Here is a 9,592-nt window from a genome sequence, read left to right on the forward strand (position 1 = left end):
CCTTCCTCGCTCTTCCCTCTCCTGGCCCCGGTCCTCTCCTCTCCCGGCCTCGTTCCCTCTTCTCCCCGGTCCCTCTCCTCTCCCCGCTCTTCCTCTGCTCGGTCCCTCTCCTGCGGCCTCTGCTCTCCCTCAGTTCTTCTCCCCTCCCTTCTCTCATCTCCCTCGGCCTCTGGCCCTCCCTCTCCAGTCTCCTTCCCGGTCCTCTCCTCCCCTCCCCTCGGTTCTCCCTCCCTTCCTCCCGGTTCCCTCTCCCGTCCTCCCCGGTCGCCCTCCTCTCCCCGGTCCCTCTCCTTCTCCCCGGTCCTCTCCCTCTCGCCGTCCCTCTTCCCCGCCTCGGTCCCTCTCTCTCCTTCGGCCGGTCCCTCTCCTCTCCCGTCCTCTCTTCTCCCCGGTCCCTCTCCTCTCGCTCTCTCGTCCTCTCTCCGCCTCGGTCCTCCCTCTCCCCCGTCTCCTTTCCCGGTCCCTTCCCTCTCCCTCCCTCTCTTCTCCCCGGTCCCTCTCCTCTCCCCGCCTCCGTCCCTCTCCTCTCCCCCGCTCGGTCCCTCTCCTCTCCCCCGGTCCCTCTCCTTCCCCGGTCCCTCTCCTCTCCCCGGTCCCACTCCTCGGGCCTCTGTCCCTCTCCTCTCCCGGTCCCTCTCTTCTCCCCGGTCCCTCTCCTCTCCCGGCCTCAGTCCCTCTCCTCTCCCCGGCCTCGGTCCTCTCCATCTCCCCGGTCCTCTCCTCTCCCGGCCTCCGTCCCTTCTCCTCTCCCCGGTCCCACTCCTCGGCCTCGGTCCCTGAGGCCGGGGAGAGGAGAGGGACCGGGGAGAGGAGAGGGACAGAGGCCGGGGAGAGGAGAGGGACAGAGGCCGGGGAGAGGAGAGGAGAGTGACAAAATAAGTATTTTTTGGTTTGTGAACTACAGTAAATGAAGTGGATTTGTACTACACAGAAACACATAATTATACATATACATTTCATTCTCTTCATGGTGATGTATCCTAGGTACACAAAGGTAAAAATATGCAATATCTTCCTTTTCATATTTGGGTACACTGGCTATTATTTTAATGCGCTCAGACCCCAAACAAATATAAAATTAGGTTGGACCGGACCAAATATGAAACAACAGACATCTATGTTTCACAAGTTCGGACGTCAAAGTACAACACAGAACAGAACAGTAGAGTATAGTTCAGTACAATAGAGTTCAGTACCGTAGAGTACAGTTTATTCAGTACAGTACATTAGTGTGCTCAACTCTGGTGTGGTCTACTGTGTACTGTACTGAATTCTACTGTACAGTACTGGACTCTACTGTTCTTTTAAAAACTTTACTCTACTGTGCTCTCCTAACTTGTGAAACATGGACGTCAATGATTAGTTCAGATTTGGTCTGGTCCAGACTCGACCAAATCTGAATAATCATGGACGTCTATTGGGTCGAATGAAGGCCGGTCGGGACCGGACCAAAAATCAACATCCGTGGACCTTGAAATTAAAGCCGGTCCGGAACGTATCAAAAGAAACAACATCTGTGGACATTCAGGGCGAGAGGGCGATATAGCAGTACGCCAGTGGAAGGGAGGACAGTAGCAGGAGACATTATGAGCTGAAAATGACAGTATGCCAGTGGAAGGGAGGACAGTAGCAGGTGACCCAACTGTGGTTTGTGACTTCGATGATTTCTCATTGTAGCCAATTCAATTGCAGTAATTTCGTTACAGATTTTTCAGAAATTATGTAAACCATTTTAATCGCTTAATAATTCATAAATTAAAAAGATATCAGTAAAAACAGTATAACTCATGAATATGTCTACCTTTACTTATTACTTTTGGTTATTACTTTCATTATCATGATTGGTCACCATCTGACCCCGGGCTGTAGGGGGGGTCAGATTAAACCAGTACCTCCTGAGGGGCGGGGGAGGGGCCTACACACACACACACACACACACACACACACACACACACACCACACACACACACACACACACACACACTCCGTGGTGGCTGGCGAGAGTGAAGTGTGTATTGAAGTGTGTACCTTTGCAGAGTACTGTGTGGAGCCAGGCGACCTCCTCGTTGCAGCAGCAGCTCCAGACCCTCGCAAGTCAGGCATCCAGCAGATCATAGAGTCTTCCGCTCAGGTAACATCTAGTCGTGCTCACGAGGGGCACCGAGGTCTTTTTAATTAGGAACCACGTCATGCGTTGTGTTATGAAACATGATTCAAGTGCAACAGCTGCTTCCGCTCTTTCAATGTTTGCACATCTGAATGAAAAGTAGTGATGCGCTCCTCCACCAAACCATATTATTTAATTACACCTCTCATATTCCCTCAGTTGCACAACACCGAAGGGTTATAGGCTCTAGGAGTTGATGATCGACCAGTCCTATTGTCCTGTCGTCTGTATCCGCCAGCGCTCACTAACACTGCCCCTGGTGTTGTGTATGTGTAGGTACTGCCCAGCTGAAGCACATGCTGCTGAATGAGGTGGACACCATCTTTGAGTGTAAGACATGCGCAGCTTGTTCCGGGCCTGCCCAACCTCATCACCCACAAAGAGTACTACTGCCTCACCAGACTGTCCAAGCCCGACGGTACGTGGCTACACCTGTCTAAGACTCTCTCTTGTCCTCTCTGTCTCTCTCCCTCTTTGTCAATGCTTGTCTCTTTTTTTCTGTCACCCACTTACTCACTCCACCCACTCACTCACCCACTACTCACTCACTCACCACTTACTCACTCACTCACCACTTTACTCACTCACTCACCCACTTTACTGACTCACTCACCCACTTTACTCCTCCTCATCCCACCTTACTCACTCACTCACCCACTTACTCACTCACTCACACTTTACTCACTCACTACACCCACTTTACTCACTCACTCACCCACTTTACTCACTCACTCACCCACTTACTCACTCACTCACCCACTTTACTCACTCACTCACCCCACTTTACTCACTCACTCACCCACTTTACTCACTCACTCCCCACTTACCCTCACTCACTCACCACTTTACCACTCCCACTTTATTCACTCACATCCCACTTTATTCACTCACTCACCCACTTTACTCACTCACTCACCCACTTTATTCACTCACTCACCCACTTACTCACTCCTCACCACTTACTCACCCACTTTTCTCACTCACTCACTTTACTCATTCACTCACCCACTTTACTCACTCACTCACTCATGGTCTTCGTTGCTACACTACTCACTCTCTCTCTCTGTCTCTTCTCCATGTCTTTGTCTCTCTCTATATCTCTCCATGTCTTTGTCTCTCTCTCTGTCTCTCCATGTCTCTCTCTCTCTGTCTCTCCATGTCTCTCCATGTCTGTCTCTCTCTCTCTCTCCATGTCTCTGTCTCTCCATGTCTTTGTCTCTCTCCATGTCTTGTGTCTCTCCATGTCTCTGTCTCTCATGTCTCTCTCTCTTCTCTTCGTCTCTCATGTCTCTGTCCATGTCTCTGTCTCTCTCTCCATGTCTTGTTCTCTCTCTCCATGCTCTGTCTCTCTCTCATGCTCTGTCTCTCTTCTCATGTCTCTGTCTCTCTCTCATGTCTCTGTCTCTCTCTCCATGTCTCTGTCTCTCCTCCATGTCTCTGTCTCTGCTCCGTCTCTGTCTCTCTCTCCATGTCTCTGTCTCTTCTCCATGTCTCTGTCTCTCTCTCCATGTCTCTGTCTCTCGCTCCATGTCTCTGTTCTCCATGTCTCTGTTTCTCTCCATGTCTCTGTCTCTCTCTCCAGTTCTGTCTCTCTCTCCATGTCTGTCTCCTCTCCATGTTTCTGTCTCTCTCTCCATGTCTCTGTCTCTCGCCCATGTCTCTGTCTTCTGTCTCTCCATGTCTCTGTCTCTCTCTCCATGTCTTGTCTCTCCATACTGTATCTCTGTCTCTCCATGTCTTTGTCTCTGTCTCTCTCACTCTCTCTCCATGTCTATGTCTTCTCCAGGTCTCTCTCCACTGTCTCTCCATGTCTCTCCATGTCTTTGTCTCTTTCCATGTCTATGTCTCTCATGTTCTTCTCTTCTCTGTCTCTCCATCTCTCTTGTCTCTCCATGTCTCTGTCTCTCTCTCCATGTCTCTGTCTCTTCCCATGTCTCTTCTTCTCTCCATGTCTCTGTCTCTCTCTCCATGTCTCTGTCTCTCTCTCCATGTCTCTTCTCTCTCTCTCATCCTGCTCTCCATGTCTCTGTCTCTGTCTCTCCATGTCTCTCTCTTGTCTCTCCATTTCTGTCTCTCTCTCCAGTCTCGTCTCTCTCTCCATGTGTCTGTCTCGCCATGTCTTGTCTCTCTCCAGTTCTCTGTCTCTCTCTCCATGTCTCTGTCTCTCTCTCATGTCTCTGCTCTCTCTCTCCATGTCTCTGTCTCTCTCTCCATGTCTCTGTCTCTCTCTCCATGTCTTTGTCTCTGTCTCTCCATGTCTCTGTCTCTCTCTCCATGTCTCTGTCTCTCCATGTCTCTGTCTCTCTCTCTCATGTCTCTCTTGTCTCTCTCTCTCGTCTCTCCATGTTCTCTTCTCTCCATGTCTCTGTTCTCATGTCTCTGTCTCTGCTCTCTCGCCATGTCTCGTCCTCTCTCCAGTCTCATCTCTTCTCCATGTCTCTGTCTCTCTCTCCATGTCTCTGTCTCTCTCTCCATGTCTCTGTCTCTCTCTCCATGTCTCTGTCTCTCTCTCCATGTCTCTCTCTCTCCCTAATGTAGTTGGTCCCTTTCTCTCCTCTCCTCCTATACCTGGAGTCCCATACTCCTCCTATACTCTAACTGAATTCTCTTTCATGCTCCAGCCTCTGTCTTTGATCCAGCCTCAATATCCACTACTCTTCCATTCTCTATGACGTCTGTCTATATCTAGAAATACAAGTCATCTAGGAAATCCTCTGTTATCTCATCTGTGTACTGAACTAGTGATCATATAACGACAAAAAAGACCATGTCTGTGAAAACACAAAGATATGTTCAATTGGTATTTAATGATGTGGTTGAAACGTGTTTGCTGTTGTCACAGTGTGCTCATTACATATCTTATTTGGAAACAGAAAAAAAGAGTTGTGTTTTTGTTTCTCCCTTTGGCAAGTTTGAAAATGTTCCTTCTCTCGGAATGTTCCTTAGTGTTGTGATGTCTCTAGGCTCAAAACACATCACATTTGGGAGCAAATATTGGTGTCTGATTGAAAACGTTCTCTTCCTAACGCCTTTCTCTTCCTCCTCCCTGGCCCCTTAGATCCAGCGGGTGAGGGTGACAAGCAGAGCGTGGCCATGAAGGACCTCCTGGAGACCATCTACCCCAGGAAGGACCGGCCGGACTACGTGATGCGCCTGGAGCCAATCCAGACCTCCAATAATGCTGTGTTCCAGTTCCTGTCCTCCTCCGAGGAGCTGGCCCACTTCCCCCGGGCTCCACACACCCCTGGAGGGACCCGCACACACAGCCCTGGAGGGACCCGCACACACAGCCCTGAGCCCTGGGAGGAGCAGGGAGGGACGCCGGAGAATGGGCAGACGGGAGAGGGGGAGGAGAGGAGTGACCAGGAGGAGGAGGATGGAGGAGAGGAGGCGGCGCAGCCCGAGGAGGAGGGGTCTACGAGCGGGGTGGGTACATACAGGAGAAAGCGTGCAAGCAGACACACGCTCGCTCACTGTAATACTCTCTCTCTGTCTCTCTCTCCCTAGGTGGAGGACGTTATCATCTCGTGCTGCCTGTGTGGTAAGGACTTCAACTCTCGCCGCAGCATCCGCCGCCACTGTCGCAAGATGCACCAGACCAAGCTGGAGGAGCTCCGGAAGTTCACTGAGACGCGCACCGTTCCCATCAGCCTCCTCTCCATGGTCAAAGGTCGGTCCCGCCCCTTGCACACGCCCAGCGGCAAGTCCTGCCCCGTCTGCTTCAAGTCCTTCGCCACCAAGGCCAACGTACGGCGCCATTTTGACGAGGTGCACCGCGGCCTGCGTCGGGACACCATCACGCCGGACATAGCCACGCGCCCCGGCCAGCCGCTGTCCCTGGAGGCCACGCCGCCCCGCAAGAGCGCCAGCTCCTCCCCCACGAGAGGTCACACCTCAAAGAGCGGAGGAGCCGCGGGTGTTACCACCCCTCAGCCCCCCAAAGCCTCCACCGCGGTGTCCCCCGCCCCTTCTCTCCTGGCATCGGCCCTGTACAACCTGGCCTCCTGCCGCTGTCTGCTCTGCAAGAGAAAGTACAGCTCCCAGGTCATGTTAAAGAGACACATGCGCATCGTCCACAAGATCTACAATCTCAAGAACGTTAGCTCCGTCTCCACGACCGCAACCACATCCACGGCGACCAACAAAAACAAAAACAACAACAGCAAAACAGCCACCAACACTGACAGCACCCCTAGCAACAGCACCACTAGCAACAGCTTGAGCATGAAGGAGGAGGCGGTTGAATCCTGGGACGACCCTGACTCCAGCCCCGCCTCGTCGCCTGGCGACRCGGACAGGAAGGACATGGACAGGAAGGGCGTTGCTGTGGCAACCAAGTCGGGTCAAAAGATCAAAGAGGAAGAGGGTGGCAGCAGCCCCAAGACATCAACTCGTTCCACTTCCAGCAACAGCACCGGTGGTACTAGTAGTGGTAGTGGGACTCTTGGGAGACCCCCTCAGAAGCTCTCGGTGGGGTTCGACTTCAAGCAGCTGTTCTGCAAGCTGTGCAAACGTCARTTCAGCTCGCGCCAGAACCTCACCAAGCACATCGAGCTGCACACGGACGGCACGGACATCTTCATCAAGTTCTACCGCTGCCCGCTCTGCCGCTACGAGTCCCGCCGCAAGCGCGACGTCCTGCGCCAYGTGACGGTGGTGCACAAGAAGTCGACGGGCTACCTGGCCAAGATCGTSCCCAAGCTGGAGTCGCGTGCGGTCAAGCGGCCGGCTGAGGTGGTCCTCAACTCTCCCCYCAATGCCAACAACAACAAGAGAGGAGGAACMACGGTCAAGGAGGAGGTGAACGGGTGCCACTCGGCCCCCTCTCCCCCTACGCCCCCAGTCACACGCAAACAGGARCTCCTCAACAACTCCTCCTCCTACCCAGTCACACGCAAACAGGACCTCCTCTCCTCCACCTCCTCCTCCACTCCGGTCACTCGTAACCAGGAGAGACAGGAGAGGCAGCAGGAGGCCCAAACCGGGTCACCTGTCACCCGTAAGAAYGACAAACAACACCCCGACACCCCCGCCCCGACGCCCCTCCACACGCGTCGCCATGACGCCCACCAGGAGAGCAGCAGCAGTAGCTCAGAGGTGCGTGTCACCAAGAACTTCTCGCTCCACGCKTGTGACGTGTGCGGCCGGGCCTTCGCCAAGAAACTCTACCTGGAGTCCCATAAGAGGAGCCACCGGAACGCCACGCCACCGGTCAGCACGCCGCCCGGCGGCGCCAGGGCTAAGGGGGTCAGCACTCGGTCCAAGGCAATGCTCTGGTGAGCCTCACTACACATATGGTTGTCTTTGTCGATATCTTGTTGTCGAGAGAAAGAGGAAGCGACGTGTGAAATGGGTTGTTATGAAAGAGAGGGAGGGGGGTGGGGGGGACTGATAGGATGGAGCCAGGAGAGTGGGGTTGGGCGATATTACATCTATTGACGATATAGACAGCCTATTTGAACTTGGTTTAGCCTATTTGAACTTGACTGGGGGACAGCAGGGCAGCCACAGAGGGACATCCGAGTAATTCCTATTCCTGCTATAGCCTAGTTCAATATGTACATAAAGTGGAGAATCCTCCAAATCAGAGCAAAATGTCCAGTCAGAAAATATTCTCTCTCTCAATTTCAATTCAATTTCAATTCAAGGGGCTTTATTGGCATGGGAAACATGTGTTAACATTGCCAAAGCAAGTGAGGTAGGTAATATATCAAAAGTCAAATAAACAATAAAAATGAACAGTAAACATTACACATACAGAAGTTTCAAAACAATAAAGACATTAAAATGTCATATTATATATATGCAGTGTTGTAACAATGTACAAATGGTTAAAGCACACAGTTAAAATAAATAAACATAAATATGGGTTGTATTTACAGTGGTGTTTGTTCTTCACTGGTTGCCCTTTTCTTGTGGCAACAGGTCACAAATCTTGCTGCTGTGATGGCACACTGTGGAATTTCACCCAGTAGATATGGGAGTTTATCAAAATTGGATTTGTTTTCGAATTCTTTGTGGATCTGTGTAATCTGAGGGAAATATGTCTCTCTAATATGGTCATACATTGGGCAGGAGGTTAGGAAGTGCAGCTCAGTTTCCACCTCATTTTGTGGGGCAGTGTGCACATAGCCTGTCTTCTCTTGAGAGCCATGTCTGCCTACGGCGGCCTTTCTCAATAGCAAGGCTATGCTCACTGAGTCTGTACATAGTCAAAGCTTTCCTTAAGTTTGGGTCAGTCACAGTGGTCAGGTATTCTGCCCTGTGTACTCTCTGTTTAGGGCCAAATAGCATTCTAGTTTGCTCTGTTTTTTTGTTAATTCTTTCCAATGTGTCAAGTAATTATCTTTTGTTTTCTCATGATTTGGTTGGGTCTAATGTTGCTGTTGTCCTGGGGCTCTGTGGGGTGTGTTTGTGTTTGTGAACAGAGCCCTAGGACCAGCTTGCTTAGGGGACTCTTCTCCAGGTTCATCTCTCTGTAGGTGATGGCTTTGTTATGGAGGTTTGGGAATCGCTTCCTTTTAGGTGGTTGTAGAATTTAAACGGCTCTTTTCTGGATTTTGATAATTAGTGGGTATCGGCCTAATTCTGCTCTGCATGCATTATTTGGTGTTCTACGTTGTACACGGAGGATATTTTTGCCAGAATTCTGCATGCAGAGTCTCAATTTGGTGTTTGTCCCATTTTGTGAAATCTTGGTTGGTGAGCGGACCCAGACCTCAACAACCATAAAGGGCAATGGCTCTATGACTGATTCAAGTATTTTTAGCCAGATCCTAATTGGTATGTTGAAATTTATGTTCCTTTTGATGGCATAGAAGGCCCTTCTTGCCTTGTCTCTCAGATCGTTCACAGCTTTGTGGAAGTTACCTGTGGTGCTGATGTTTAGGCCGAGGTATGTATATTGTTTTTGTGTGCTCTAGGGCAACGGTGTCTAGATGGAATTTGTGGTCCTGGTGACTGGACCTTTTTTGAACACCATTATTTTGGTCTTACTGAGATTTACTGTCAGGGCCCAGGTCTGACAGATCTGTGCAGAAGATCTAGGTGCTGCTGTAGGCCTCCTTGGTTGGTGACAAAGAGCACCAATCATCAGCAAACAGTAGACATTTGACTTCGGATTCTAGTAGGGTGAGACCGGGTGCTGCAGACTGTTCTAGTGCCCGCGCCAATTCGTTGATATATATGTTGAAGAGGGTGGGGCTTAAGCTGCATCCCTGTCTCACCCCACGACCTGTGTGAAGAAATGTGTGTGTTTTTGCCAATTTTAACCGCCAACTTGTTGTTTGTGTACATGGATTTTATAATGTCGTATGTTTTACCCCCAACACCACTTTCCATCAATTTGTATAGCAGACCTCTCTCTCTCTCTCTTCTCTCTCTCTCTCCTCTCTCTCTTCTCTCTTCTCTCAATCTCTCCCTCTC

The 9,592-nt window shown here is 50.9% G+C and overlaps 1 pseudogene; it reads left to right on the forward strand.

Moving 5' to 3' along the window:
- LOC111951334 (zinc finger protein 800-like) overlaps window positions 1–7,447 on the forward strand; it is a 15,366-nt pseudogene extending 7,919 nt beyond the window's left edge.
- Window positions 7,448–9,592: the final 2,145 nt, after the last annotated feature.

The sequence above is a fragment of the Salvelinus sp. IW2-2015 genome, linkage group LG24 (genome assembly GCF_002910315.2).
Source record: "Salvelinus sp. IW2-2015 linkage group LG24, ASM291031v2, whole genome shotgun sequence".
NCBI lineage: Eukaryota > Metazoa > Chordata > Actinopteri > Salmoniformes > Salmonidae > Salvelinus > Salvelinus sp. IW2-2015.